We start from the raw sequence: 27,665 nt of genomic DNA on the forward strand, positions 1-27,665 counted from the left end.
CAATGGAGCAAGCGGCATCATGATGATTCGGGCTTCAACGGTCGTCACAAGCATTAAAGAGGTATGCCACTCTGATCTTAATCTCTCAATTTAGCCACTTGCTGAGCTTAATCTATTGTTGGAGAGATTCAAGATTGCACACAAGCATCATACCTTTTCCCAAATTTCATTGTAATGGCTGACATTAACCCCTACCTTGTCTTATGATCTTGGATGAATATTAGCCATTGTAAATTGGGTAAGTAGCAGCCAGTGAGTCACTGGACTGCCAAGGTAACCCCTACCCCAACCTCCATCATTCCTTGCATCTCATGAAAAGGCCCAATGTCTTCTTTCCAATGCATCTCATGTTGATTGTTAATTAAAAATATCTTCCATGTATAATACAGCCGAGGAAAAAGGCCGATGCCAGGTGAGGTGGTAAGACAAAAGAGAGGTGACCCTCCCTTACCACTTAAGATCCTGAAGGGGTGCACAACCCGGCCCAGGGGGAACTTTGCCCACCTCCCGATGATCCAGAGCCCAATGTTTGTTTGCAGGTGTAGGTAATTCCATAAGCCCCACTTCCCTGCCCCAATGTTCCCTCTTGAATACCCTGCAATGCTAATGGCACCCATGTATGCCACTTGAGGTACATGCAGTCAATGGAGATGTATGGCAGTGAATGTACTTATGCATGAATGGCAGAGTTGATGGGTATGCAATGATGCTCAAGATTATGTTCAGCATGCTCAAGATGCTATTGATTTGTTAGATCATGCCCCTTGATCTATGCTCTATCCATGTAAGACATTGGCACTAAGGGATAGACAGTGTTTTTGGTCACAGTCCTGTGCAGGACTGTCACAAAGATCCCATTGCAAAAAATTATGTCCTAAATTTGGGGGTAAACTCTATAGATCATCTCAAAGAGGGCTTTTTCCCCTCCAGTTTGAATCAAAAATCTCCCCAATCGGAGTTACGGGGTGAAAGTTATACCCATTTTTGTGCACTAGGGTCACTGTGGACAGGTTGCAGACCCGCTCCAAGACAGGCACTGTAAAACCCCTACAGAAAATTCTGATTATTTTCTATCATAAAGTTTAATAGCTCATCTCAAAGATGCCGTCTCCCCCTCCGACTTGAGCCAAAAACCTCAACAATCGGAGTTTCCTACTAAGAGTTACGCCCTTTTTACTGACAGCAGGTCCTGTGGACTGCATCCAAATGGCTGGCCAAAAAGGCAAAACAAGGCCCAAGAGGAACTCCAGAGGGAGATTAGAGACTCCCGGACCTCCACGAATGAGGAACCAAGATCAGCGCAAGATTACCATGGTGACATACAGGAGGAAATGCCTGAAACGGACCCATATGCCCTTCTTAATCACACCCTTTGTCAACATGAGCTCCATCATATGGAACGCCACAATGATATGGTCACCAACCACTACCAGATGATGTCTAAGTTTGATAAAGCGATCGAGCACATGGCTATCTCAAAATAAAAGACCCAACAAACCTTGGAACAGCTCACTACTCTTGTTGCTCAGTTAGCGACCGCTTCATCCCAAGAGAAGACCAATGACTCTAGACATGATTCTAGACTCCCTCCACATCAGGAACCATCGCATGGACCACATTGGTATAATTGGCGCTAAGGGAATTTCCCCTTCTACTTATGAGATCGGGGAACCCTCTCATATGCATGATGAGCCCCTATTGAATTCCCTTGTCCACCATGCCGGTAACATTCACTTGAGGCCTTCTCCCACCTTGGGTCGAATTTCACCCACTCTACCTAGGAGCCCCCATGCACCACATATGAATCAGCCCCATCATATGGTACAAATGGCCAGCCAGGCAATCATGGACAGCATGGCTATAATGGAAAACATGGGATAAATGCACCACAAGGGATGTATGGACAGCAGGGCATGTATGGCCACCATGAGATGCATGGACAACAAGGATTTCATGGGCAGCATGGCCCCTATGATTTGTGTAACAAGGTCATCCTCATAAAGTACAATGGGCAATCCCCCTCACCATCGGACCTGGAATAATGGACGTCCAAGTTGGAGTCCTACTTCAACATCTACCCCTGCACTGATGATCAAAAAATACTCTTTGCTTCTCTCCAGTTGGAAGGTTTTGCCCACACTTGGTGGCGCTATATTAATCAAGAGAATAAATAGTTCATTGATTGGGAATATTTCAAAATGCATATGGTCCAAGTTTTTGTGTCCCCTGTGGAAAAAGAACGGTTGGCTAGAAGATGGTACACTCTTGACCAACGTAACCTCATTGTACATGACTACACCAATCAATTCATGAACTTGACCATGTATGCGGAAAGCATCAATGACGATGCTAAATTGCACAAGTACATTTATGGGTCGGAACAGAGTCTATCGGCTGATGTCATGGCCCAAAAATCCACTACACTATTTCATGCAATCAAACTAGCTACTGAGAGATATGCAAGAAAGTACCGTAAGAATGAGTATTTTCAGCAAGGTGTTGGAGCTCCCCGCATCCCTTCACGATCGGCCCCATACAGAGGTGGTTTTCAAGGCTCTTCTATGCCTAATAATAGCCCCAAAGTACCCACTTACCCCACCTTCCATGTTGGAAGAAAAATGGGCACTTTTGGGACAGCATCGAGCTCTATTGCTGAAAATCGGTATGCTGAAAATAAACAGTCCACTGCATCACCTTCCCATGGATCCAGTAGTCAACAGTTCATCTCCCCAGATTTTGTCAAGGAACGGAAAGAAAAGGGCCTATGCTTTAAATGTGGAGATAAGTACACTACTGATTATGCCTCCAAATGCCCATACAAGACAATTAAGGTCAAAGTTCATAGCATGTATATCATGGAAGATTGGCACAATGAGGAGGATGACTTGGCCATTAACCAGACTGAGCCCACGTAGGATGTTGATCATGAGCAGTTCTATGACTTGGAGGATAGGTTTCCCTTTGACCTGGGTGGTGCGCCCTCACAGATACTTGATTTAGCATCCCACCCACCTCCCACTTCCCTTTGCTCGATCTCCTTGGATACTTGGATGGGTTCACGTAGCCCCAGTACCCTTCGCATTCAAGGCAGTATCAATGGGAAGCATATTTTTATCCTTGTGGATAGTGGAAGCACTCATAGTTTTATCAATAAATCAGCCATTGACCGGTTGAAATGTATTCCTACGGCATTACACCACCCCTTGAAGGTCCAAGTAGCAAACAGAGAAGAAGAAATCAGCATACATGTATGTCCTGCAGTTCCCTTATGCTTGGCTGAAAATTATGTGGCACTGGTTGATCTGATTGCCCTCAATATGGGCCCCATTGATGTTTTCTTGGGTTGTGATTGGCTAAAACAATTGGGGAAATTTGCTATGGACTTCTCTCAGCTTTACATGGAGTTTATGATGAATGGATAGTCTATCCACCTGGAGGGAGTTTGAGATCATGCTGATTTTCAGCTCATTACAGCAAAGCAACTCAAAGGGAGTTTAAGAAATGCTCACAGATCTTTGTTTTGCAATTAAATAAGGAAAATTCTGATTAGCCCTCCACAGTATCATATGACTTTTCCTTGCAAGCCTTACTTGAGGAATAAAATGACTTATTTCATATGCCTACATCCCTCCCTCCCAAGAGACAAGTGGACCACCCACTTGACCTAGAGCCCCATTCCAAGCCAGTGAACAAACCCCCCTATAGACTCTCCAAGTGTGAGCATGAAGAGGTTGCAAAGCAAATCAAGGAGTTGTTGGAGATGGGTTTCATTGAACCAAGTTCTTCCCCCTATGCATCCCCTTTCCTCTTAGTCAAAAAGAAAGATGGCTCTTTTCATATGTGTATTGACTACAAAGATTTGAACAAAATTACAGTGAAGAACTGCTACCCCATCCCACGGGATTTGCTGGATGAGTTAAAAGGGGCATGCTTTTTCACTAAGATTGCCTTGCACTCTGGCTACCATCAGATTCGTATGCGGCCAGGAGATGAGGTCAAAACGGCCTTCAGGACTGATCGTGGACTTTACCATTTTCTTGTGATGCCTTTTGGGTTGACTAACTCCCCTGCCACTTTTCAAAGCCTCATGAACAAAATCCTACAGCCCTTTTTGTTCAAGTTCATTCTTGTTTTCTTTGATGACATCCTCATTTATAGCAAGTCATCTATGGAGCACTTGACAGACGTTCGGAGGGTGTTTGACATATTGAGAGAGCATCAACTCTTTGCTAAGAAGAGCAAATGTATATTCATGCAGACATCTATGGAGTACTTGGGACACATTATGAGCAAAAGTGGTATACAGGCTGACCCCAAAAAGGTGCAATGTGTTAAGGATTGGCCCACTCCTTCCACCACCACCTCCTTGCATGGCTTCCTTGGTCTCTCTTCATTCTACAGATGCTTCATTAAGCACTATGCCACCATTGCAGCACCTTTGATTGATCGCTTAAAAAATGAGTCATTCTTTTGGGATGCCACTGCAGATCATAGCTTCAAACAGTTAAAAGATGCAGTTACTTCAGCCCCCATCCTTGTTTTCCCTAACTTCTCTAAGCTTTTTACCATTCATTGTGATGCCAGTGGCCAGGGTATTGGTGCAATATTGTTGCAAGAGCATGGTGTGATTGCATTTGAAAGCCGCAAGCTTGATGAGAAGGAGATGCAAATGAATGTATATGACCAAGAGATGTTGGCCATCTTCCATGCCATCAAGAAATGGCACCACTATTTGTATGGCAGCCGTTTCCAAGTGAAAAGCGATCACCGAGTCCTCCAATACTTCTTGACCCAGTCTACTTTGACTCCTAAGCAAAGGCGATGGGTGGCAACCTTACAGAACTATGACTTTGACATTTCACACATAAATTTATGCAAGTGTGGCCCGCCCCAAATCTTAACGAGATCAAACATAGCCTTTGTAGAGATAAGGATAATATTGTGGTTGATTCTCTCTCTCGAATGTGGGCATGCAGAGTTTCATCTATCTCAAAATTGCACTGTGATTGGGTTGAAGAGCTCCAGGAGGCTTACTTGTTAGATGAACATTTTAGCCACATATTTCAGAAATTACAGCATGGGGTTATGGCTGAAAACTCCCAATATCAGCTCAAGCATGGCCTTATTTGGTCCCATGGCAAGATTTTCATCCCACACACTTCCCCCTTTTCACGCAGAAGATCATGGAAGGAATGCATTCTTGCCCCACTACCGGTCACTTGGGTGTTTTCAAAACATATGACAGGATTGCCAAGAGCTTTCATTGGAAAGGCTTATGGAGGGACATCAAGGACTTTGTGACCAAATGTGTTCCATGCCAACAGAATAAGGATAGTACACTCAGCCCAGCTGGCCTCTTGTGCAGCCTCTCCCTATCCCTAGAGGGAAATGGACTCACATCACAATGGACTTTATCACCGGCCTTCCCGTGACTAAGAAAGGGTGGAACAGTATCTATGTGGTAGTTGATCAGCTCACCAAATCTGCCCACTTTATCCCCACTAAGGTCCAATATATTGCCTCTTAGGTAGCCACTCAATTTATGGACAATGTCTTCAAGTTGCATGGCTTACCACAAGTCATAGTACATGATCGGGATGCAAAGTTTATGAGAAACTTCTAGTAGATAGTTTTCACTTCCATGGGGACCAAGATTGCTCCATCCGCTGCATACCATCCTCAGACTAATGGCCAAACTGAGAGAGTGAATAAATGGCGTGAGACATACTTGAGGCACTTTTGCCATGATGTACAGGACACTTGGGATACATGGCTTCACTTGGCTAAGTTTGCATATAATAACTCCACACACTCTAGCATTGGAGTTTCCCCTTTTGAGGCCTTATATGGGTATAAGGTTCCCCTTCCTACAATCTTGTTTACTGATAAGATCAATCCTCAGAGTCAAGCTGAATTGTATCACATGCAAGCTTTACTTTAGCAATGCAAAATGAATCTTCAGAAGGCCCAAACACACATGAAACTCTATGCTAATGAAAGATGAAGGCATTTGAAATTCCAAGAAGGGGAGTTGGTCCTTTTGAAAGTGCCTAAGTCCCGCTACTCCACTCTCAAAGAGGGCAGCAGTAACAGGCTAGCCCACCACTTCTATGGCCCATACCGCATCCTGAAGAGAGTTGGCGACTTGGCCTACCGCTTAGAACTCCCCCCTACCACCAAAATCCACAATGTGTTTCATGTCAATCAGTTGAAACCCTTTATAGGCTCCTCATTGGACTATGTGGAAGAACTTCCCCCATCGATGAAGAGGGCATCACTCAATATGTTCCTGAAGTGGGCAGCGAGATAAGCACTTACGATCCCGACCCATCAAAGAATATATCATCAAATGGCAAGGCCTACCCTTGGAAGAAGCCTCTTGTGGCCAGCAACCATGCTCGATGAATTTCCCCACCTCCGTGAATCCCAACAGCTAGAAGACTAGCCGGTCATGTTCCGAATTGCCCACTTCCTGCCCGCAGATTGCACACTGTTTTAGAACAGTTTTGTACTTACTCAAATCACATGAATGTGCATTCTACATAGGCTGAAAGTACTCATCCTAAGCTCCGTTTTGACATATAGTATGCCCCATTTGGAGCCGCCTATCAAAAGTTATGACCAGTTTCCTTCAGTCGACCGGTTCAGGACTGCATGCTGTCCCTAGTCTCTCCACCCCTGTTCTTCATTGTCCAAGGGCTCTGAGTAGTATTCTGCAACCCTCCCTTATCCCACTCATCACTCCCCTCTATTTCTCCTTATTTTTTAGGGCAAAAACGTTTCGAGTGGGGATGGATTGTAACAAGCGGGATCCACACTGTCACACTGACTGGGGTATTTAAGGTGTAAGAGCCCCAGAGTAGGGCAACCAATTATTATCAAGATCACACTCTTCACCTTCATCTCCAACTTTCATGGCTTCCTACTCCTTTTTCTACTCTTTTCTCTCTTTCTCTCTCCTCTTCTAGTCTTCTTCCTTCTTCTTCTTGTTCTCTTTCTCTCTCCTCAGCTCTCCTTCTCTCTCCCCTCAGCTTCTTTCATTACAGTATAAGAGAGCCATAAAGAGGCTATAGTGATAAGCTTGGGGTGCTCCCTTTATTTGTGTTACAAGGTGCTAGCTACCTATATATTTGGGTACTCCCTCTACTTAGAGTCAAGAAGAGTATCACTTTGGACTACAATCTAGAGATTGTATCTACAAACACATTCTTTCGATAAATCAATTCATAGTATCTATACGCTCCTAGCCGCAAGGTCATGAAGATGGTTTGGTGAGTTTAGGAGGCCCGTGACTAGAGCCCTAGAGCTAGTGTTGGGCCCATCTTAGGTCACAACACTATCTATAGTGAAAGGTCCACCATTCATAGTAGTGAGCAAGCAACATCTAAAGCATAGGAAGAAGACAAGAGTGTGGATTTTTATCAGGAGATGTCTAACCTTAAGCTAGAGATTATCAAGCTTCAAGATACCTTGCAAAGGCCTACTAGAAAAAACATTTAGTGTGTGCACTATGATGGTAATTATTTGCCAAAAAAGTGTCTTGAACCAAGACCTAGGACTTGTGTTAATGTGGTAGTTATGGGGATGAAGCTATCCATTGAAAGTTGCCTCAACACCTACTATACCAGCAACCTTATCATCCATAGTTTTTGACAAATCACCCATTTCAATTTGGTCAAGGAGCTCCATTAGCTCTCCCATTACCCAATCAGCGGCTAGCTACACCAAGGGCACATATTAATCCAATCAACATATCTAGACCCCCAGCACACCAATCATCACTTTGCATAGAATGATGCTCTGGTGCATTATGTAGAAGAACCACTCAAGGGGGAGCCTTATGTGAACCTCTACATCTCATATGATGAAGAGGAAAAACCGGGTCCTATGGACAAAAAGCCCATCCTAGTGATGATACTAGAGGAGAGCACGAGGGTCTAGAGGAATACACATAGGAACTAGTGACATGCTAGAATTGTGGTCATCGTGGACACATTTCCTCCCAATGCCTTGCAAAAGAACATACTAACAAAGACAAAGCCAAGTTATGGTGCCCTAAGTGTAGTATAACACACTTTGTATGTGGATTATGCTAGAAGAAAAACATCAACAAGTGGCTTGAGCATGCCATCAGTTCCCTTAGGAATGTTTGGAATAGAGACTCTTGATGATGACGCAATACCCATATCACTGAATGTGATGACTAGGGCAGCACAAGCCAAGTATGCTGGAGTGTCAATGTGCCTAGGCCTAGCAATATGAATGTTTTATCTATTGGCAAAAAGAATAAAAAGAAAAAGAAGAAGAAAGTGAAAGGGAAGATTAATTTGAATAGTGATATTACTATAATGTTAACATTGAAAATGCATGTACCTGACATAGAATCTGAAACATCTGTACCAAAAATAGAAAAGAAGGGGAGTATCCCAACCTGAGACATCAAATGGAGATTATGGAGAAGTCAAGAGGATGGGTCAAAGAGGCTCAAGCACACATTGGAAAATCTTTAATAGATCATGAAGGCCATGAGATATCTAGTATAGAGTCACCCTCCTCCCCAACCTACATACAACCATCAACAACTAGCCAAGGGCAAGAACTTCATTTCCACCCAAATGAAACCACCTTGCCTACCTAGATATGGAAACCCAACCACCCAAACAATATGCAACCAACGAGATTGATGCAGGACTGCTAGCATCTCTTGTGTCAACGCAAGTGTCGTTGCCGTTAGGAAAATTGATGAGGAAGAATTGGGGGTTGCAAAATACTTTTAAGACATGGGTTAAGAGGCAAGAGAGAACTCTACCACCAAATGAAGCAGATAATGACACATACCGAGAGTGACACCATCTCCAGTGACAGGGTCATTCTAGATTAATGCTTTCTGGGAAGGGATCAAGATGCATATTGTCCTACATGTGATAGAATTGGGAGACATGACATAAAAGAGTATTGTGGACATTAGGGTAGGAATGAGCCTACTTAGCCATGTAGTGCTACTAGCATGGGGAAGTCCACCTATTGAAACTACTAGACTCAATGTGACCTTGGCCAATGGTATAAAGGTTTGTCTGTTTGGAGTACTAAAGTAAAGGATTGGCCAATCAAGATAGCCTGAGTATAGTTTTTAGTAAATTTCATTCTGATAATAGGAGTGGACCATGATATCTTATTAGGAAGACCATGGATGCAAAGTGCTTGTGTAATAGAGAACTGGAGTAATGGACTGATATTCTTTGGAAATAGAAAGAAAGTAGTTCAAGTAGAGATGGATACTTGGAAAATCTCACCAGTCGACCTAGATGCTTGTTAATGCCTGGTACGAAGTACACATTAGGGGTCTTGTTATTAGCAGAGTTAATGTTTTTAAGCCTTTGTAAGGAATCAGATATCAAAGGGTGTGTATCTTTTGCGAAAGAACACTTGTAAGGGGTTTTTCTGTCGATGTACGAATGTATCTGATGATAACTGTAAGCGGGAGAAGTCTGTGTTGCTGTAAGGAAAACTTTCTGGCCATGAATATTGGAATAGATTTCAATGATTACACATTTTCTTGTTATTTCCCTATTTTTTGTTCTTGAGAAATGAGTATTTGTTTTGTTTTAAGTGGTGCAATAATGTCGCAATGGATGTATTGAGGGAGGAAGATTGTTATTTTCTGTAGTCAGTATGGGGGAGAGATTCATGACAAATTTATGTTAAAAGCAAGATGGGAGTAAATTAGGGGTTGATGATTGAGCCCTTAACACTGGCGATCCTGTAAATTATTCCGTTGTGACGGGCAATTAGGATTGGGAATGGAACAGGTGTTCTTCCTTTTTGAATTGAAGAATACATGCAATCATGGATCCTTGGCTGAAGGAGTTTGAGTAGTGGCGTACTGACGAGGAAGAGCATGAAATATTCACGCAAACATTGTGCCAAGAGTTTCAGAATTGGACTACAGCAGAAGAGGAGTTTGAAGTTTACAATCATGAATTTTTTACCACACATTTTCCTGACTTACCTCTGGATGTAATTCGAAAGATCAGAGAAGCGGTTTGTACAAAGCAAAAAAAACAGGTGGCACCCTTTGGGCTGGAGTACACAAGAAGTGTCTTCAGGAAAATCTGGCGTACACAGTATCACTAGCAGTTTTGTGCACCTTACGAGTGGAGTTATACCCCGTATCACTAGCAGTTTTGTGCACCTTACGGGTGGATTTATAGCCTGTATCACTAGTAGTTTTGTGCACCTTATGGGTGGAGTTATACCCCTAGACTAGTCCGGGCGAAGAGAAGAAATCGGCATGGAAAACATAGTCATTATTGTGACCATTGTGCACCTACAGGACAGTGCTAACCTGTTCTGATGACAGACCTAATCCCTATTTTTGAGAAGTATAGAGAGGAAGGGTTTGGGACATAGTATACCAAATTACAAGCTAAATTAGAACAGGAAGAGAAGTTGAAATAGAAGGAGCATCAGAGATCAAATAGTGGCAATTAGGTGGATATTCTGGATATAGGGTATCTGAGTGACTAGGAAGTGCAAACAGGACCAAAACGGTGGATGATTTGCTCAAGTAGGAAACTGGCAGTCTCTTTTGCATTATCATGCCTCTTCGCTTGTCCCTATGACCACTAAATATCTTTTTCATACTTCGAAGTGAAGTCTTTTCTTGGTTGTATCATCTTTTCTTAATAGGTCCTACAAAATTGATGCCCCACTTCTCAAATGGAAGGGTAGCCATAATCGACGTAAGTAGACGCTTCCTATTCTCTCTATTGTCATGTCTTTGTCATGTATCACATCTCTTGACATAGTCAAATGAATCTTGGAAGATGGACGGCCACCAATACCTAGCTCTTAAAGCCTTCTGTGCCGTCAATCGCCCAGCAAAGTGCCCTCACAAGTGGAGTCATGGCACTCTTCCAATATAAATGGAACCTCGTTAGGCATCACACATCGGTGATAGATATCATCAACACATTGCCAATATAGTGTTCCTGCGATCAAGGAAAGTTTCAATGCCTACTGTTTAATTTTTCTCTTCTCCGATTTTGATAAAGTAGCTCCAGTCTCTCCTATGGAAAGTGTATTATAGCAGCATACCAGGAGAGAATAGACGCCGTATCAATCTTGAACAAAGTTTTCATATCATTTCCTTCAGGCGAGACATCTTTTGGCTCTCTGAAATCCACAAGACACTCTACAATGCCCTGAAGCTTCAGCGGCTTGCTCTTATTCTCGTAATCAAATTCCTACAAATTGATTAACCAATTTGCTAAATGATCAAGCGGTTGTAACTTATTCAACAGCAATCAAAGCCCTTTCGCCTTCATATAAAAAACCACCTTCTCATAAAGAATGTAGTGCCTGAACTTTTTGGTCACAAATACCATCGCAAGGCACAACTTCTCCATATAGGTGTAGTTAATTTCTGATATACACAACTTCCAACTAACAAAATCTATCAGATGGTACCACTTCTCTTCCCAAATTTGGGATAAGCAACAGGTAATACTATACATGGTTGCTGCTGAATATATGTAGAGCATTTTGCCCCTTTTAGGTGCTTTAACAAGCTCCTGCTTCACATCATCAAAAGATACTTTGCAAGCATCACTCCATGAAAACTAACAGTTAAAGGATAATAGGCTCGTCAATGGCAATGTTCTTTCTGCCAAGGCATTGATAAACCTTCGATAATACCCTACCGATGACAGAAAGCTATGCACTTCCTTTGGAGTATGCAGCAGAATCATGGCGACTATGACCTTGATTTTTTCAGGTTCAGTTGCAATCCCTACGGAACTGGCCACATGGCCTAACAATAGCTCATAAGGGACTCCAAAGACGCACTTCCTCGGGTTGAGAGCTATGCAAAATTGTCTGCAATGCTCGAAACACTTCCGCAAAATAATCAACTGCCTTTCTCTTACGATGGCTGCCCCCAGATCATCAATGAATACTTTTAACTCCTCTGGTGAGATGTCACCAAAGGTCTTGTAGGCTGTTCTTTGTCATGAACCAAGTGCATTACATAACCCAAATGCCATCACATGGTACGCAAAGGTACCAAAGACAGTGATAAATGTCATTTTTAGCTTGTCTTGCTCAACAATCGCCATTTGGTTATACCCTGCAAAGCAATCCATGAATGAATATATTTTCCTACCCGCCAATTGATCCAAAGTTTGGTCAATAAATGGCAATGGGTAGTAATCTTTAACAGTCTGTTTATTTAGCTCTCTAAAATCTACACAAAGATAGATTTGATTATTCTTCTTCTTTCTAATCACAACTGGTGAACACCATTCAGTATGTTGAATTGGGAAGATCAAACCCGCCTTCCGCAACTTCTGAAGCTCTTCAAATAGCCCGTCCCTTAGTTCAAAAGGTATACACCTTACTTTTTGACGTACAGGGCGGGTACCTTCCTTTACAGGAATGGTATGCAGAGCCAGACTGGGAGGAATACCCCTAATTTTGTCATAGCTCCAAGCAAATATGTCAGGAAACTTCTGAATCAGGGACACATAGTCCTCTCTCTCTTCCAAACTGAGCATGGAACCTAATTTGATTGGATATGAATCATTAGGCGTGCCAAGGTCCAACTCAATAACGTCCGCATCTCTTATTCTATCTTGAGGCTCTATCGGCTCATTCAAGGTTATCTGATAAATATCCTTTGTAGTGGACCCTTCTTTAGATCCATCGCTCAATGATGTCTCACTACCAGACGGATCATCTATTGTTTCTAGTTCAATGGAGGATAACAGAGCTCTCTCACTCTAAGTAGACTCAGGGTAAGCATCCATTACTACACGATGGGCACCTTGACCTAGAATCACTCGATTAGTGGGTATATTGACTTGACAGTCTGTCCGTAGAATCCATGGCTTGCCTAGAAAAACTCGATAGCTAGGACGTCCTGCAAACCTTATCACCCTAAAGTCCAGATAGCATTCCAAAGTCACAACTGTAACGTGGACCTTAGTGATGCAACCTTCCAGTTGTCTTAGACTATCATTAGCCATCCTAAGAATTATGGAGCCGCATCTTTTTGGATCTCTAGACCTAACCTCTCCATCAAATCTGAACTCATGATATTGATAGAGGATCCAATGTCCACAATAGCATGCTCCACTAATATTCCATCCACATATGCTAGAACCCTAAGGCAATGCTTTTCAGCATGATCAAACCAATCTTCTCCCACTCTAGCTATGCCCAAAGGTTCTACAATATACCCTATACGCAGGATTTTCTTGAATTCCTTGCGTACTCCTAGAGAAAGTTTAATCAATTGTAGGAGATTTACAGCTGGTTTAACTTTGCAAAGAGAACTTGCTAGGTCAAAGTCGTGGTAGTTAGCCAAAGTTCTCTTCTCACGCCAAACCATCCTCTCCTTTGGTCTTTCAATCAACTTTGGTGCCTCTTTTTTAGCCTTTACCTTCTTTCTTAGAAATCCTTTATCCTTCTTGGGATCAACTTTACTACCAACAGGTCTTAAAGGTCCACCTTCCATATCAGGATGCAGGGCCCACTTTTCCCTAGCATCTTGCTTGGGGCTTCCTTCAACAAGTTTTACAATTCCTTTGTCACCCTCTTTGATCTTTGGACCTCTTGTTACAACTCGTAGATTAGAAGTTTTAGCATCATTGACACATACAGCCTCAATAAGGCTAACTCCACTGCCATAAGGCAACTCTTCTATAGTAGCCTTTCCTCGTTGTAGTATTTGTCTTGGTCCCTTATCTTGCTGGAGATTATTCCCTTGTGCGCGATGGTTAGCTGGACCTGGTTGTTTACTCCCTTGTTGGAGAAAACTAATCTTACTCCAACAGGTAGCAGCTAAGTCACCAGACTTTTTGCAAATATCACATTTAACATTCGGACAATTGCTAGGGAAATGTTGGCCACCACACCACTTACAGCTGAATCTTGAGGGGGCACCCTCTTTAGGGCATCGAATGCCTATCAAATTATGCTGCTTCTTAAGAAAATTAATGTCCACAACTATTTTTTTGTATTGTTCAGAAATCATATTGGTATAGTGCTTCATCATATCCTTAACTTCACCAAGGACATTAGAGGCACTCGACTCATAGCTGCGATCATCTATCTATCATCCCATCAGCCTAACTACTTGATTAGGAATTGGCCCACTGACCTACTGGAACAACATTAGGACTCATTGTTTGGCTTCCACCACTATTTAGTGAGGCCGCCTGACTAGCCATGGGCATAGTCATGCTAGGGGGAGCGAGTAACATAGGAAAATTCGGCATGATACTCCCTCTCCCATTTGCATTTGACATGGAGTCCCCTTGTCTCCCATTGGTCAAGGCCAAATTATTACCATTCCAATTTATCCTTGCTGCATAAGCTGCTTGCAAGCGTGACTCTACTCCTTCTACTTGGGTAATAGCAGTGTCAATGTCAGTCAAAGCAACACTACTAAGCTGCACCTGGATATTAAAATCCAATGCATGTAGGAAATATTGCAACTGTGCAGCCGCTGGAATGAGAGTATAAGTATTGAGTTTGCAAAGAACTTGCTTTAGTTTCTTGGCATAGGCCTAGACATTCTCATTTGGCTCTTGGCGTGTTACATTCAAGACACCCAACCAATACTATCCACCCTTCTCAAGAGCAAACTCTCTACGGAAAGCCGTAAAGAATTGGGCACTGCTAGTTATGCTTCAAGCTTCTAGACCGTGATACAATACTGCCGCTCTTCCTTTTAACGTAATGTTGAAGAACTTCATTAGGTGACCTTCATCTTGGATAGTTGAACATGAGCATTTGGAACTCCTTAATATGGAGTTCTCCATCTTATTTTTCTAACCCATGGAAAATGGGCAAAGGTCCTAATGCCGGTAAATCTGGTGTATCTACTCGAATTGCGATGGGTTGTGCCATGGCTACAATCGAATTAACAACGGGAGTTTGTGTAGGTAAAACTATACTCCCACTTGAAGTGGGTTGATTAACTAGAAGTAGGGAAGTACTAAGACTTCCTCTTACACTCAAAGGGCTGCTTGTGACACTTAGGTTACTAGAACCACTACCGCTTATGCATAACGGGCTACTCCTTTGAGAAGAATAGCATCTTACAATCTCCAACCACCATCTAGCCCTCTCAGCACGTTCTGCTTTTTGTATTTCGATTTGATGGTCCTTGTTAGAGGACATAAACCAAATACTTGGTCCCAAAAAACCCTAGATTCGAGAACCACCACTTGTTGGTGGCTCTCGGTGAATGCACCACTGACGAGACCTAAAATGGGCCGGCACTAGCTATAGCACTAGTCGGACCTCTGACATGCACAAGACAACCCCACGGCCTCGCAATCAAGAGCGTCTATAGGACACATTGCCCTGCCATCGTACATACATTTTGTGTTTGTATCGTGTTTTGTAGTCCAACCCTTAAGCTTCTCAGACTCCTCAGAGGGAGACCCTACACATTTTGGTATAATTCACCACATAGAACAACATAGGAGGCACCCTCAGCTGATTGTCACGGCCCCACTACGACCCTCCTACACCTTGGGGATTGGCCCCTTGATGAGTCACTAATACATATAACACATACAGAATAGACTCCACTCTTTGCACCAATATTATATCATTCCAGGAATGTACCATTACTCACTTACTTGTCCCCTTAGACCCACCGTCTAGACCTACAGCTTGGGTGCCTTACTCTCTCCAGCGTGGGTCATTTATACTTCAACCAAGTGCTATGCATGCTAGGAATAGATACCATGCATATATGATTCATGCAATGGTGTATGCTTTATTATGCACAAACAATTATGATTTAAAATCAGCCTATGTGTCATGCAAAAACAACCCTTTTAATGAATTTCTACTAATACGCAATACTTCGTTGTAGGAACCTTGCACCAAGGCAGACCTTGTGTTGGTAAATCCATTATTTTCAAAATAAAGTGCATCCTAAATGTTATGCATAAAGAGAAAAATCAGACTTTTTATTATTTTAGCGTTTAAACTATGGTATAACATCATCCTCTCCCTCACCGTTTAAATTTTGTTGCAGTGCATAGGTGTAGAGGTTCTTTTATGCCATTTTTTGTATGTAAAAGCAATAAATACGCACTGTAACACCCATTTTTTTTAAATGCAAAAAACCCATTTTAAGCACTTCTCGGCATCAAAATAACCCATTTTTTTTAATGCAAAAAACCCATTTTACTCTTTTCTCTGTTTATTTTTAATTAAAAAATAGGTATTTTCTAGTTTTTTCTGATGACTAATCATTGGAACTGAAAATTAGCATTTTCTCTCCTTTTATCCCATGTCCACTCATTTTCCCCCACTCAAAATCAAAAGACCTTTCAATTTTCATCAAAATTAGTGTTTTTTCGGGTTTTGGAAATTTATAATTGTTGTAAATCATTACGTGTTCTACATGACAGTGATTGCAGCCCTCAAACATAATGCAAGGAACATTCAAATAAAATTTCAGCCCATGCACACACCATTTAGACCATGAACAATAAAAAATAAGCAAATTTCTTTCATAAAATAGAGCATACCACCTTTTTTGCGTATTTTGGGTTTTTTGAATATTTAATTGGGACTGTGTATCCACTAACTAGCCATGTATTTCAGCATAGATCTTCAGCCTTTAGCCTCCGTAGCCTCTTGGAACAATCTGGTGCCTCTCGGACAAGCATCCATCTCCCGATCCTCTTCTTCATTCTTGCCATATAAAGTGCCTCTATGCAAGAGAGAGAAAGAGGAGAGAGAAAGACTGGTTTTTGATCTCCACAACCAGGCAGCCATTCCACGTGCGGTCTGGAGCGATAGGGAGCGAAGATAGAGTGCAAACCAGCCATGAGATCAGTTGGGGGGTTGCTTTCAACCCCTATAGCCCATCTCTCAAGCAATTAGAATAATGGTGCCTTCTTTCTGCACACCCGAAAAAAACGGCACCCCCTCCCCTACAAATTCTTTTTTTTTTTGTTGGGTTTCCCAAAGGAAGCCCCCAAAGATCATGACTTTTGGGACTTCTTAAATCCTCTTCACACTTGACACTTGGCCTTGGCCTCTTGGGCATCCCCTCTACTATGCCCGGTGCCCGATTCAAAGTCTGAAAAATTTTGGCAATTTGTCTTGAAGTCCCACACTACCAGGCATCTTCAAGGGTCTCATCTGACATGCCAAAAAATTATGAAAATTCACTGACCATCGTCTAGTGGGTCTTTTAAGCACTTTCAAGCATTACTGCTTAAAATCGTACTGATTGCAACCACCGCCTTTGACGAAGTCTATTTTTCCCCTGATTTTCAAAATTTTTGGCTATTTTAAGCACTTCTCGGCATCAAAAATCATCCATCACTAATTGAAAGAGTGTACTTTGTTTTGAATGTGTTTTATATTCACGGCGCATCTTGGAGCCAATCCCCCAGGTGTAGGAGAGCCGTAGTGGAACCATAGTGATCAACCGAGGGGAGCTTCGTCTGTGCGTGCTACATGGTGTATAACACCAGTATGTTTAGGGACTCCATCTGAGGAGTGGAGAAAGAATCATTCGTTGGACTACAAATTTGGATAAGCACAAGATGCTTCTAGCCATGAGGCCATGTGGGGTGGTTTTAGACGAGTAGTAAAGGCCCGGTTAGTGCCTTAAAGCTAGTGTCGAGCCCGTTTTATGTCCCAACAATATTAGTGAGTTTCAAAAGTTAATATTTAATTATTGGATTCAAGACAAAGGAGATCTTATGATTTTCTGTAATATGATTATGAAAGTAAGAGCTATAGTGTGGTACCATGGCTTAGAAGACAAAACCATAACTATGATGGATCTATTTTATGTGTCCTTTCAAAGAGAGCTTGTCTTTGAGAGAGTTGGTTAATATTGATTGCGTATTTTGAACGTAACACGTCAAGAGCCTCATAAGAATGCCAAGAAATTGAAGGAGGCGTTCCAAAAATTGCAAGCCTCTATTCCCATTCCATCTATTGCCCAACTACAATACTTCCTACATGGTTTGAATTTCAACATCCAAGTGCAGTTGAGTAGTGTTCCTCTCATAATATAGATATTGCCATTACACAAGCAAAGGAGATAGAGTAACGATTACAAGCGGCCTATGCATCTAGAGCAAATCTCTATTCAAGTCCAGGTTCTAATAATAATTTGGCATTATTTATATAGCTAGTATAGGTCAATGTGCAATAAGTCCACCATAACAAACCCTAATACAAGAGGAGGCATCATGAAAAATGTACTTGTGTTGCTAGCTCCTCCTAATGTTTTTATGCCGTGGCTAGCCAAATGGGAGAGTTAAATAGAAAAATCCAAATGACAAATCCCAATGTAATACCAATCAATCAACCACCAATATATAACTAGGTGGTTAAGCCATTAGGATGCGAAGCAGATGATTACGATTATGAGTCTAGTGCATCAAATGTTCTTGGGAAAGTCAAGAACATGATGAAGCATTATACTGACATGATATCTAAACAATATACACAAATGGTCATAGACATAAAATTCTTAAAGATGTAGCAAAACTTAATAAGAAGTCAATGCCCTAAAGAGGGTAGTCCATCAAGATTTAGTTATAGGTGGTGTGGTGGTCAACATCTCCCACAAAACTGCCTTCATGTGAAATGCAATAAATGTGAGAAGTGAGGACATATGGCCAATACATATTAAAGTAGAGTTAGTTCACTCCAACAAGGCAATCAACAACTTGAGTCAATGAATTATAGTTCAAATGATGTGAATCCTCAATGAGAGGGCCCTAAGCAAAACTTACAAAGGGAAAAAGCAACCCTATAGGAAGTTTCGATTGGTTTGGTAGAGGCACTTCTAATTGATGGGAACGGAGCCTCCAACAATGTAAGAGTGGTCACTAGGGGCTAGAAAATGAAAGAGGCTCAAAATGATGACCCAATTACAAGTAAAGCTAACCCTAAGCATATCATGTTTGACATGAAGGTTGCAAGTTCCAATACCCAAGTGGGTCCTCTTAAACTGAAGCTGCCTTAGAGGAGCCAATGGTTAAGATTAAGCATAAGTCAAAAGTGAAGGAGGTTGTTAAGGTTGTCAAAAATCCAAAAGAAAGGATGGTGAGTCTTCTATGAGTTTGACATATGCTCTATGTGAAGTTAATCCAGATGTAAACTTGTTACAATTAATATGATTGTTACCTAATGTTAGCAAAAGGAGTTCAAGAAAATCCCAGGAATGGATCATGTTGTACAAATTGCTGGTGTCAAATTGAGTGGGAAAAAAATGGTGGAAAAATGTCAAGAAACATTGCCCTAGGGTTCAAGTGTATTATTATGGTATCTTGATAGAGAGTGCTATGATAGATTGAGTCTGTAAACATCGTGAGTATGGACATATTGGAGAGGCTTGGTTTTCCCATTCAAAAGGATATTACAACTATCCTAAAAATGGCCAATGATAATTTAACGAGACCAGAAGGAATAGTATCTCAAGTACATGTAATACTAGCATATATTGAGTTGTCCTTGACTTCTATGTTATCCAATTCACTGAGAGGCCAAGCTATCAGCTGCTAGGGCTATCGTGGGTATCATACTTTGATTTTTTGGTAGACATTCTAGCTAGTTAGGTGGGTGTGGGCCAGGGAGAATGATTTTGGATATTTATCCTAAATGCCCACTAAATGAAATCACCTTCCACTACATGATGGGAGAGGCACTTGAGGGAACCTCTACCATTGAAACTTCAAACTCTAGTGAGTTTGATTAGCATTCCACAATAGAGGAGGTCTATCAAGTGTGTTTGAATGAGCCGATAGGGACAAAATATTAGATACACAATGCCAATGTAATAAAGTAGGATTTTGGGACTCCTAATGATCCCATCCAATCAAACTCAGTACTCTATTATCTCATGATGAGCATGCCAACTATATATCACTTCTACAATAGTTTAGGGATACATTTACATGGATCTATGATGAATTGAAGGTGATTCCCCTTACTATTGATGTGCACATGATCCCATTGAAAGAAGGTAGTAATCTAGTAAGAAGGAAGGTTATACGAATGCCTTTTGAGCTAAGAGAGTCTCTTTTTGAGGAATTGATATATTTAACGAAGGAAGTTCTGATCTTTCTTATTGAACACACTCAATGGTGCTCACTAATTGTGATAAAGAATAATAATAATAATCAAATCTAGATTTTAAGGAGATGGACAAGCACATAGTAAAGGACTACTACCCTCTACCTTTTATTGATCACATTTTAGATCACTTGGTAGGGTGAGAAATATACTCCTTCATGGATTGCTTTGTGGGCTATAATCAAATGGCCATAGTTTACGAGGATAAGTTGAAAACAATACTCTTTACAATCTTTGGTACCTTTATATACCACGTCATAGCTTTTGGTCTATGCAATGCCCTTGGGTCTTGGCAAAGAACAACTACTAATATGTTTGTCAATATCTCCCTTGGAAGAACTTTAGGTTTTTATGGATGATTTGGGGGTAGCTACCACAATGCATGATAGACAACTCATTGTTCTATGTGTAAGTGCTTTGAGCACTGCTATGAGTATTACATAGCATTAAATCCTTGAAAGTGTGTATTCAAGGTTCCTTATTGCTTATTATTGGGTCATGTTATGAGTGACGTTGGCATGCCCATTGATCCTAAGAAAGTAGCAATAATTATTGCCATGAGCCCACCCAACAACCTTGGGGAGGTTCACAACTTTGTTTCATCTATGGGCTATTATTGTCGGTTCATTAATGTATTGGCCAAGAACTCATTACCTTAACGAATCTCTTGGCACACAATCATGTTTTTGTATGGACTAAGCTGTGTGCAATGGTATTTGAGGATGTTAAGATGGAATTATCCAAAATACTAGTGTTAAAAGCTCCAAAAATGGGTGAGGTTTTCTATATCTTTATAGCTACAACAAGGCAAAGTATCAATTGTTGCCTATCCTAGATTTGGGAGGCATAGCTTTTTTATCCAATCACTTTTGAAGCCAAAAACTAGGCATTTCATAGCTTTATTATAATTATTTAGAAAAAGTATGTTTGGCTATGGTGTCTATTACTACCAAGAAATCTAGACATTACATTCTCTATGAGAAGGTGGTATTTTTCACCAAGGCTAAGGGTCTACACTTATTTTTGAACAAGCTTCAACCCCCTTATCACCTAGTCAAGTGTTTAATCTCTTTACAAGAGTTTGACTATGAGATTCAAAGTAAGCCCCAAAACTGCAAGGAAATGTTGAATTTCTAGTAGATTTTCATGAGCCTAAGGAAGAGTGGGCTGGAATTAGTGACTACGAGGATTTATGCAAGATTGATGTAGCCTCAATCCCATCCTAGGTATGCATCTATTATGCATTATCTATCTAGAGGCCACATAAATACTTTCTAAATCTCGTATAGAAGAAGAGTGGATGAGGTATATCATCATAATGTGGTGTCTAAAGGGGTACATTCATTTTAAAGGAATGCTATGATTCAGTATGTGGGTCATTTTGCTGGATAGCTTATCACCTAGAAAAATTTACGTGTTGGCTATTGGTGGCTAAGGATTTTCCAGGATGCCTTTGTATATGCTAAGCATTGTGATATCTGTCAAGATGCTAAGGAAAATCATAAGAGGTCGCTAAACCCCATTCTAGTGACCTTTCCCTTTGAGAAGTGGGGCATTGACTTTATTGGACATGTGCATCCTTTTTCTACTTTGTTGAGATTTGCAATCACATCCATGCTGCCTCTTTGTAAGAGAAAATGGACTAAGGACATGCAGGCATTTGAGTCCCATAAGCACAGCGGAGAAAAAGGGAACCATTATGAGCCTATAAAGTGATGTACCTTCGTATCATTCTATGATGGAATATAATTGTACTTTTTCCTTTCAGTCATATTCAGTGTCATACTCAAGATTGTGTTTATGAGTCCAAGCTTCCATCTTGGACCTAATTCACTTGAGTAACAGTTGGTCTCTTTAGTCTATGTCATCATGAACATTATCTTTGTGTTCTATCTTGCACATCCATGCTCTAGATCTGCATCTTTTGACATGGTATCGGAGCTCATTTGAGCATGGCCCAACTCTCCTTTCACTCCTCTAATTTCCTCTTCATCTTAGTCCAGCTCATTGTGAGTGTATGACTCCAATTCCTCACTTAACCCCACAATTACTATTTGGCAACCATAGCCAAACAGGACCTACAACACTTGGAGCTTCTATATATTTCTCTACATGTCATATCAGCTCACGATTTCTTCTGTGGACCTCCTTCTCTACTCAAGATTCTCCTCCTTGGCATCTCAGAGTGCAACATCTGCCACTCTATGCTTCAGCATTGATGAAATTTATTGCGTTATTTAGAACTACACCCGCTGTTGTTCGTACTACTGGCGCCCTGTGTGCAGGCTGCTTTGATCTGGTCCGTGACCATAGGGCTTTGGAAGCCCATTATCCAAGCTTCATTCCCATATAAAAAATTTTGAAAATGACTCAAGATTCAACTCACATAGAACAAAAAACCAAGGCTACCTGTAAACCCTAACTGCAGACTCCATAGCCAGTGGAACTCAAGCTTCAATTTTCTTCATTTTCTCTCTCCTACCACTCAAATCATATCCATGCCACTTTGATTTGAGTAAACATTTTCCCATCAAGTCATCAAGAAAGGGAAATTTGTGAGGACCGTAGTGGATTTTAAGACCTCAAACATCATCAATCTCACTCTCCCCACTCTTTCCACTCCATTGGAGATTTTGCCTCTCTCTCAACTGAGTATCCAACAAATATTCAACTGATTTACCAGCAAAGCACCGATTCAAATCAGTAAGGGAAGAAATAAATCAAGCTGCTTAAGCCAAGCAAAGATCCAACTCAGCAAGAGGATCAGCATCAACACCAAGCTCATCAAGATAGTGTCTCTTGATACTAAGTTACTACTTCTTGGCACTTGTGCTCTTTAGCACATTCAAGATCAACTCTTTACTAAGTCATTTGGAGCTAATATCCTATCATGGGAATTTCAAATAAGAAAATTTTTAAATGGCTACTTCCAACAAAGAGTAACATTACTCTAGTTGCTCATTTCAAGCACATAGAAGATGTGCTTGTCTTACTTGCAAGGAATCATGGAGTTGTGAGCATTCAAGTGCTATCACTATTTGAAGAAATGCCTCCTACCTTGGAGAAAGTGCAAGAGTTTGAAGTCATTTCTGCTTGCCTCAAGGATGATACCTTTGCTTGAGGGGGACATGAACATGAAGATTGATGCAACTGTTGCAAGCAAAGTCAATGAAAAAGCAAACCAGGAGGATCTAGAAGAAGAGGACCAAAAGATCAAAGCAGTGGACACTGAAGCTGCAAGCAAAGTGAAGAACAAGTACAAGATCAAAAAGAGCAAGTCTGACTACATCGACAAGAACACCTATAATAAATTGAATATCTATGCAAAAAGAAATACTGTAAACTGCAAGGGCTTGCTGGTCCTTGACCCAATTTTTACCAGACTTTTTTAGCCTTGTAATGCCTAGCCCTAATGCTTCTGTTATAAGTTCCGAGATACACACTCAACTTTCTTATATACTTAAAATATATATGATGAATATTATGCTAGCGCAGAGAGAGAACAGATGAGAGAAAAGAAAGTTGTAGAGAGAGAGAGAGAGAGAGAGAGAGGAATTGACAACACACTAGGGACTAGAAGATGGGCCAGTCCCCCCCTTGTGGAGTTATATTATTGACAAGGAGCAAGCTCCTCCATTACACATAAACCAGTTCTTACTTGTATATCTTGGAAACAAGATCACGGCTCCTTGCACGATATACAACCGGCTAATACTTGCACAACTTGGAAGTTGGCACCTTTTGATCCTTCTTGAGTCTCCTTCTCTCCTACAAAATATGTGTAGGGATCTCCTCTTGGCGCTTGATTTTAGCAGAGCTTCGGCAACACTTGCACCTTCTCTTCTCCTCTTGGAACTTGATTTCAGCAGAGCTTCCACAACACTTGATTTCAGCAGAGCTTCCGCAGCAGTTGCACCTTCTCTTCTCCTCCTGGATGCATACAAAGTGATGCTTCTCTTCTCCTCCTAGATGCGTACAAAGTGATGCTTCCTTCACCTCCCTCACACCCAAGGAGAGCCTCCTCTTTTATAGGCTTTCAAAAGCTTCTTTTCTTGGAGAGAGACTTGAGTTGATCTTCATGCAAGATGTGGCTGTTCCACAACCTACTATGCAACACCAATTTTGAGATATCTCTTTGTGTGTTGCTCGGATGAAAAAACATCCAACACAAAAGTTGTAGATCTCGTTGTTTCCAATAACCATCATGGCCCATTTTTAGAGATTGTCTTTCTATCGCGAGATATTTTAAAAATGGATTCACCATGTCTTTTTTAAAAAGAATAGCTTCTCAAAATGTACTCTTAACTTGTGATCCATGCAACCACCTTACGGAGAGTTCATTAAATTTCCTTGGGCCTCAACCTTAAGATTGACTTCCACACAAAAGATTGTGTCTTTTTAGACCTTAGAAAGAGAAAATCACTTCTCTCCTCACTTCTAGAGGATCACATATCTTGTCTTTCTTAGTGAGAGAATTAGCTCTCTTGGCTTTCTTAATGAAAGAAAAGACCTTAAACCTTGACTTGTAAGGGAGTGGATGACCCCAAATGAATCCAATTCTCATTACACACAAGTAAACATTCCCAAGAGTCCCTGGATGTGCACATAAATACATATACACAATGCTAATGCACTTCCTCTTCTTAGTTTTTAATCCATCTTCATTTATGTGTAACTCGTTGGTTCTTGTGTACACTCTTACACTTGATAAACACTTCTTTCCCCCTTCATAACTTGTACTGCCTATACCTGATATCCTCGTCATAGTGCTCTGATCACCCCCTTAAGTGATGCACTAGGAATATTGGTCTCTAAATGGTCTCATGGCCATGCTAGATCATCATCAATGTCAAGAATCGCGTGGTGGAGGGGATCGCTCAAGATGCTGCGCCGAACACACACAGAATGCACAAGGAGAAGCTCACTCAAGAGACAAGAAGAGAGATGGAGGCCAAAACGTTTTCTTGCTGATTTCTTCTTTTTCTTTCACACACTTCACAATGTACACAAAGTATAGATAAGATACAAGATAAAAGGAAAGTGGCCTACTAAGTCAAACAATGCATAACCGACTACACTAGTCGACTGGCGCTATAACTATGCCAGCTGTAAATAGGTGTAACAACCTGAATATAATAAGTAGTGAGTCAGTGGCCATGTGAGAGTCATAATGACCACCGACGTGCTAAGTGTAGACGTGTGGACCCATCTAACCAGGCGGTCCATCATCAATGTCCACATGTGTTGAGCTTGTCATCTCAACACTCCCCCTCAAGCTCAACTGCATCTCTGCAACTCCAAGTAAGCTTCGAAACTTTTGAAGCTTCTCTCTACCCAATGCCTTCGTGAAGATGTCAGCTATCTGATCCTGTGTGCTGACATACACCAAGTCAATCTCACCTGCTAGTACCTTCTCTCTCACAAAGTGGTAGTGTACCTCAATATGTTTTGTCCTGGCATGGAACACAGGGTTCCTAGCCAACTGTATACTGCTCATGTTGTCACAATAAATGACAACTGGACCTTCCACCTGCACATCCAAATCAGCCAATAACTTTTGCAACCATACTACCTCACATGCTGCAACAGCAGCACCTCTATACTCAGCCTCTGTACTCGACAAAGCAACTGTAGATTGCTTTTTGCTGCTCCAAGCAACTGCTGCACTACCAAGAGAGAACATGTATCCGCTGGTAGATCTTCTATCCGACATACTACCAGCCCAATCTGCATCTGTGTATCCAAACACATGTACATCTGTACCTGCCTCATAGAAAAGTCCATAATGTAATGTGGACTTGACATATCTCAATATGCGTCTCACTGCATCCAAGTGTGGTTTTCTAGGTACTTGCATAAATTGACTCACAAGACCAACAGCGTAGCTCAAGTCTGGCCTTGTAATAGTCATGTAAATCAAACTTCCCACTATCCTCCTGAACATAGTAGGGTCTTCTATCTCATCCCCAACATCAGCACTCAGCTTTACATTCTGCTCCAACGGGACTGAAAGTGGTTTGCATGCTGTCTTTCCATACTTGGACAACATATCCAAGCCATACTGTCTTTGGGACAGCCATATACCATCATCACATCTGATCACCTCAATGCCAAGGAAGTACCTTAGCTCACCTAGATCCTTCATCTCAAACTTCATCTTCAAACAACCCTTGACTTCAGCAATCCCACTATCACTATCACCTGTAATAATCAAGTCATCCACATAGATGACTATGATGACCAAACCTGCATCTCCTTTTCTCACATAAAGTGAGTGATCAGCATCAGAAACATAAAAACCAATATTGACAAGATACTCTCTAATCTTGTCAGACCATGCTCTAGGTGCTTGCTTGAGCCCATAGAGTGCCTTCTTCAATCTGCACACATACGTGGGATGCTCTAAATCTTCATAACCTGCTGGCTGATCCATATACACTTCTTCCTGCAAATCACCATGCAAGAAGGCATTCTTTACATCCATTTGCTGCAATCTCCAACCTTTGGCTGCTGCCAAAGCAATCACACATCTGACAGTCGCCATCCTAGCAACTGGACTGAAGGTTTCATCATAATCTATGCCATATGTCTGGGCATAGCCTTTTGCAACCAACCTAGCTTTGTACCTGCTAATAGAACCATCTGCATTGTGCTTAATCTTATAAACCCACTTACATCCAATAGCTTTCTTTCCCTTCGGCAATGATACTAGATCCCAAGTCTTATTAGCCTCTAATGCAGCCATCTCCTCATCCATTGCTGCATCCCAATGAGCATGACCAACAGCCTCCTCAAAACATGTAGGCTCAACATCCTCAACTAGTTTCACCATATAAGCATAATGGTGAGCTGCATAACCTTCAAAACCAAATCTTTTAACAGGGTATCTCACCCTGCTAGACCTGCGTACCACTGGATCACTCAATGGAGTCTTTGCATTAGCCCGTGCTCTCTGCACACCTGGAGTCCTCACTGAAGGAATGCCAAGCTCATCATCTAAGCTCTCTGAGCCACTAGAGTCTCCATCAAGAACTGCATCAATGCCTTCTGACACTTTATTCTTTCCTTTGTCTTTACCTGTAGTGCTACTAGATGCACCTGAAGATGTAGAGGTACTCCTTAGTCTCCCAGACCAAGGACTACTAGATGATGTCTCTGGTCCACTAAGAGTCCGTGATTCTTGCTTTTCAGCCTGCACATGAGTGTCATGATCATCATCAACATCCAATGCATCACCACTAGATGCATACCAGCTGCTCATTTCATCAAAGATGACATCCCTGCTCACTCTGAACTTACATGTGACAGGGTTGTAACAGCGATACCCTTTCTGCTCTAAAGAGTATCCAATAAAGACACACTTTTCAGCCTTTGGATCCAGTTTCTTCCGCAAATCATCTGGCACATGAACATACGCAATGCAGCCAAATACTTTCAAGTGTGAAACATCAGGCTTCTTACCTGTAAAACATTCTTCGGGGGTCATACCATGAACTGCAGCTGTGGGAGTTCTGTTCATAATATAAACAGCA

This window comes from Lygodium microphyllum, chromosome 10 (assembly GCF_053477565.2).
Source record: "Lygodium microphyllum isolate KBCC chromosome 10, Lygodium_microphyllum_v1.1.10, whole genome shotgun sequence".
In the NCBI taxonomy this organism is placed as follows: Eukaryota; Viridiplantae; Streptophyta; class Polypodiopsida; order Schizaeales; family Lygodiaceae; genus Lygodium; species Lygodium microphyllum.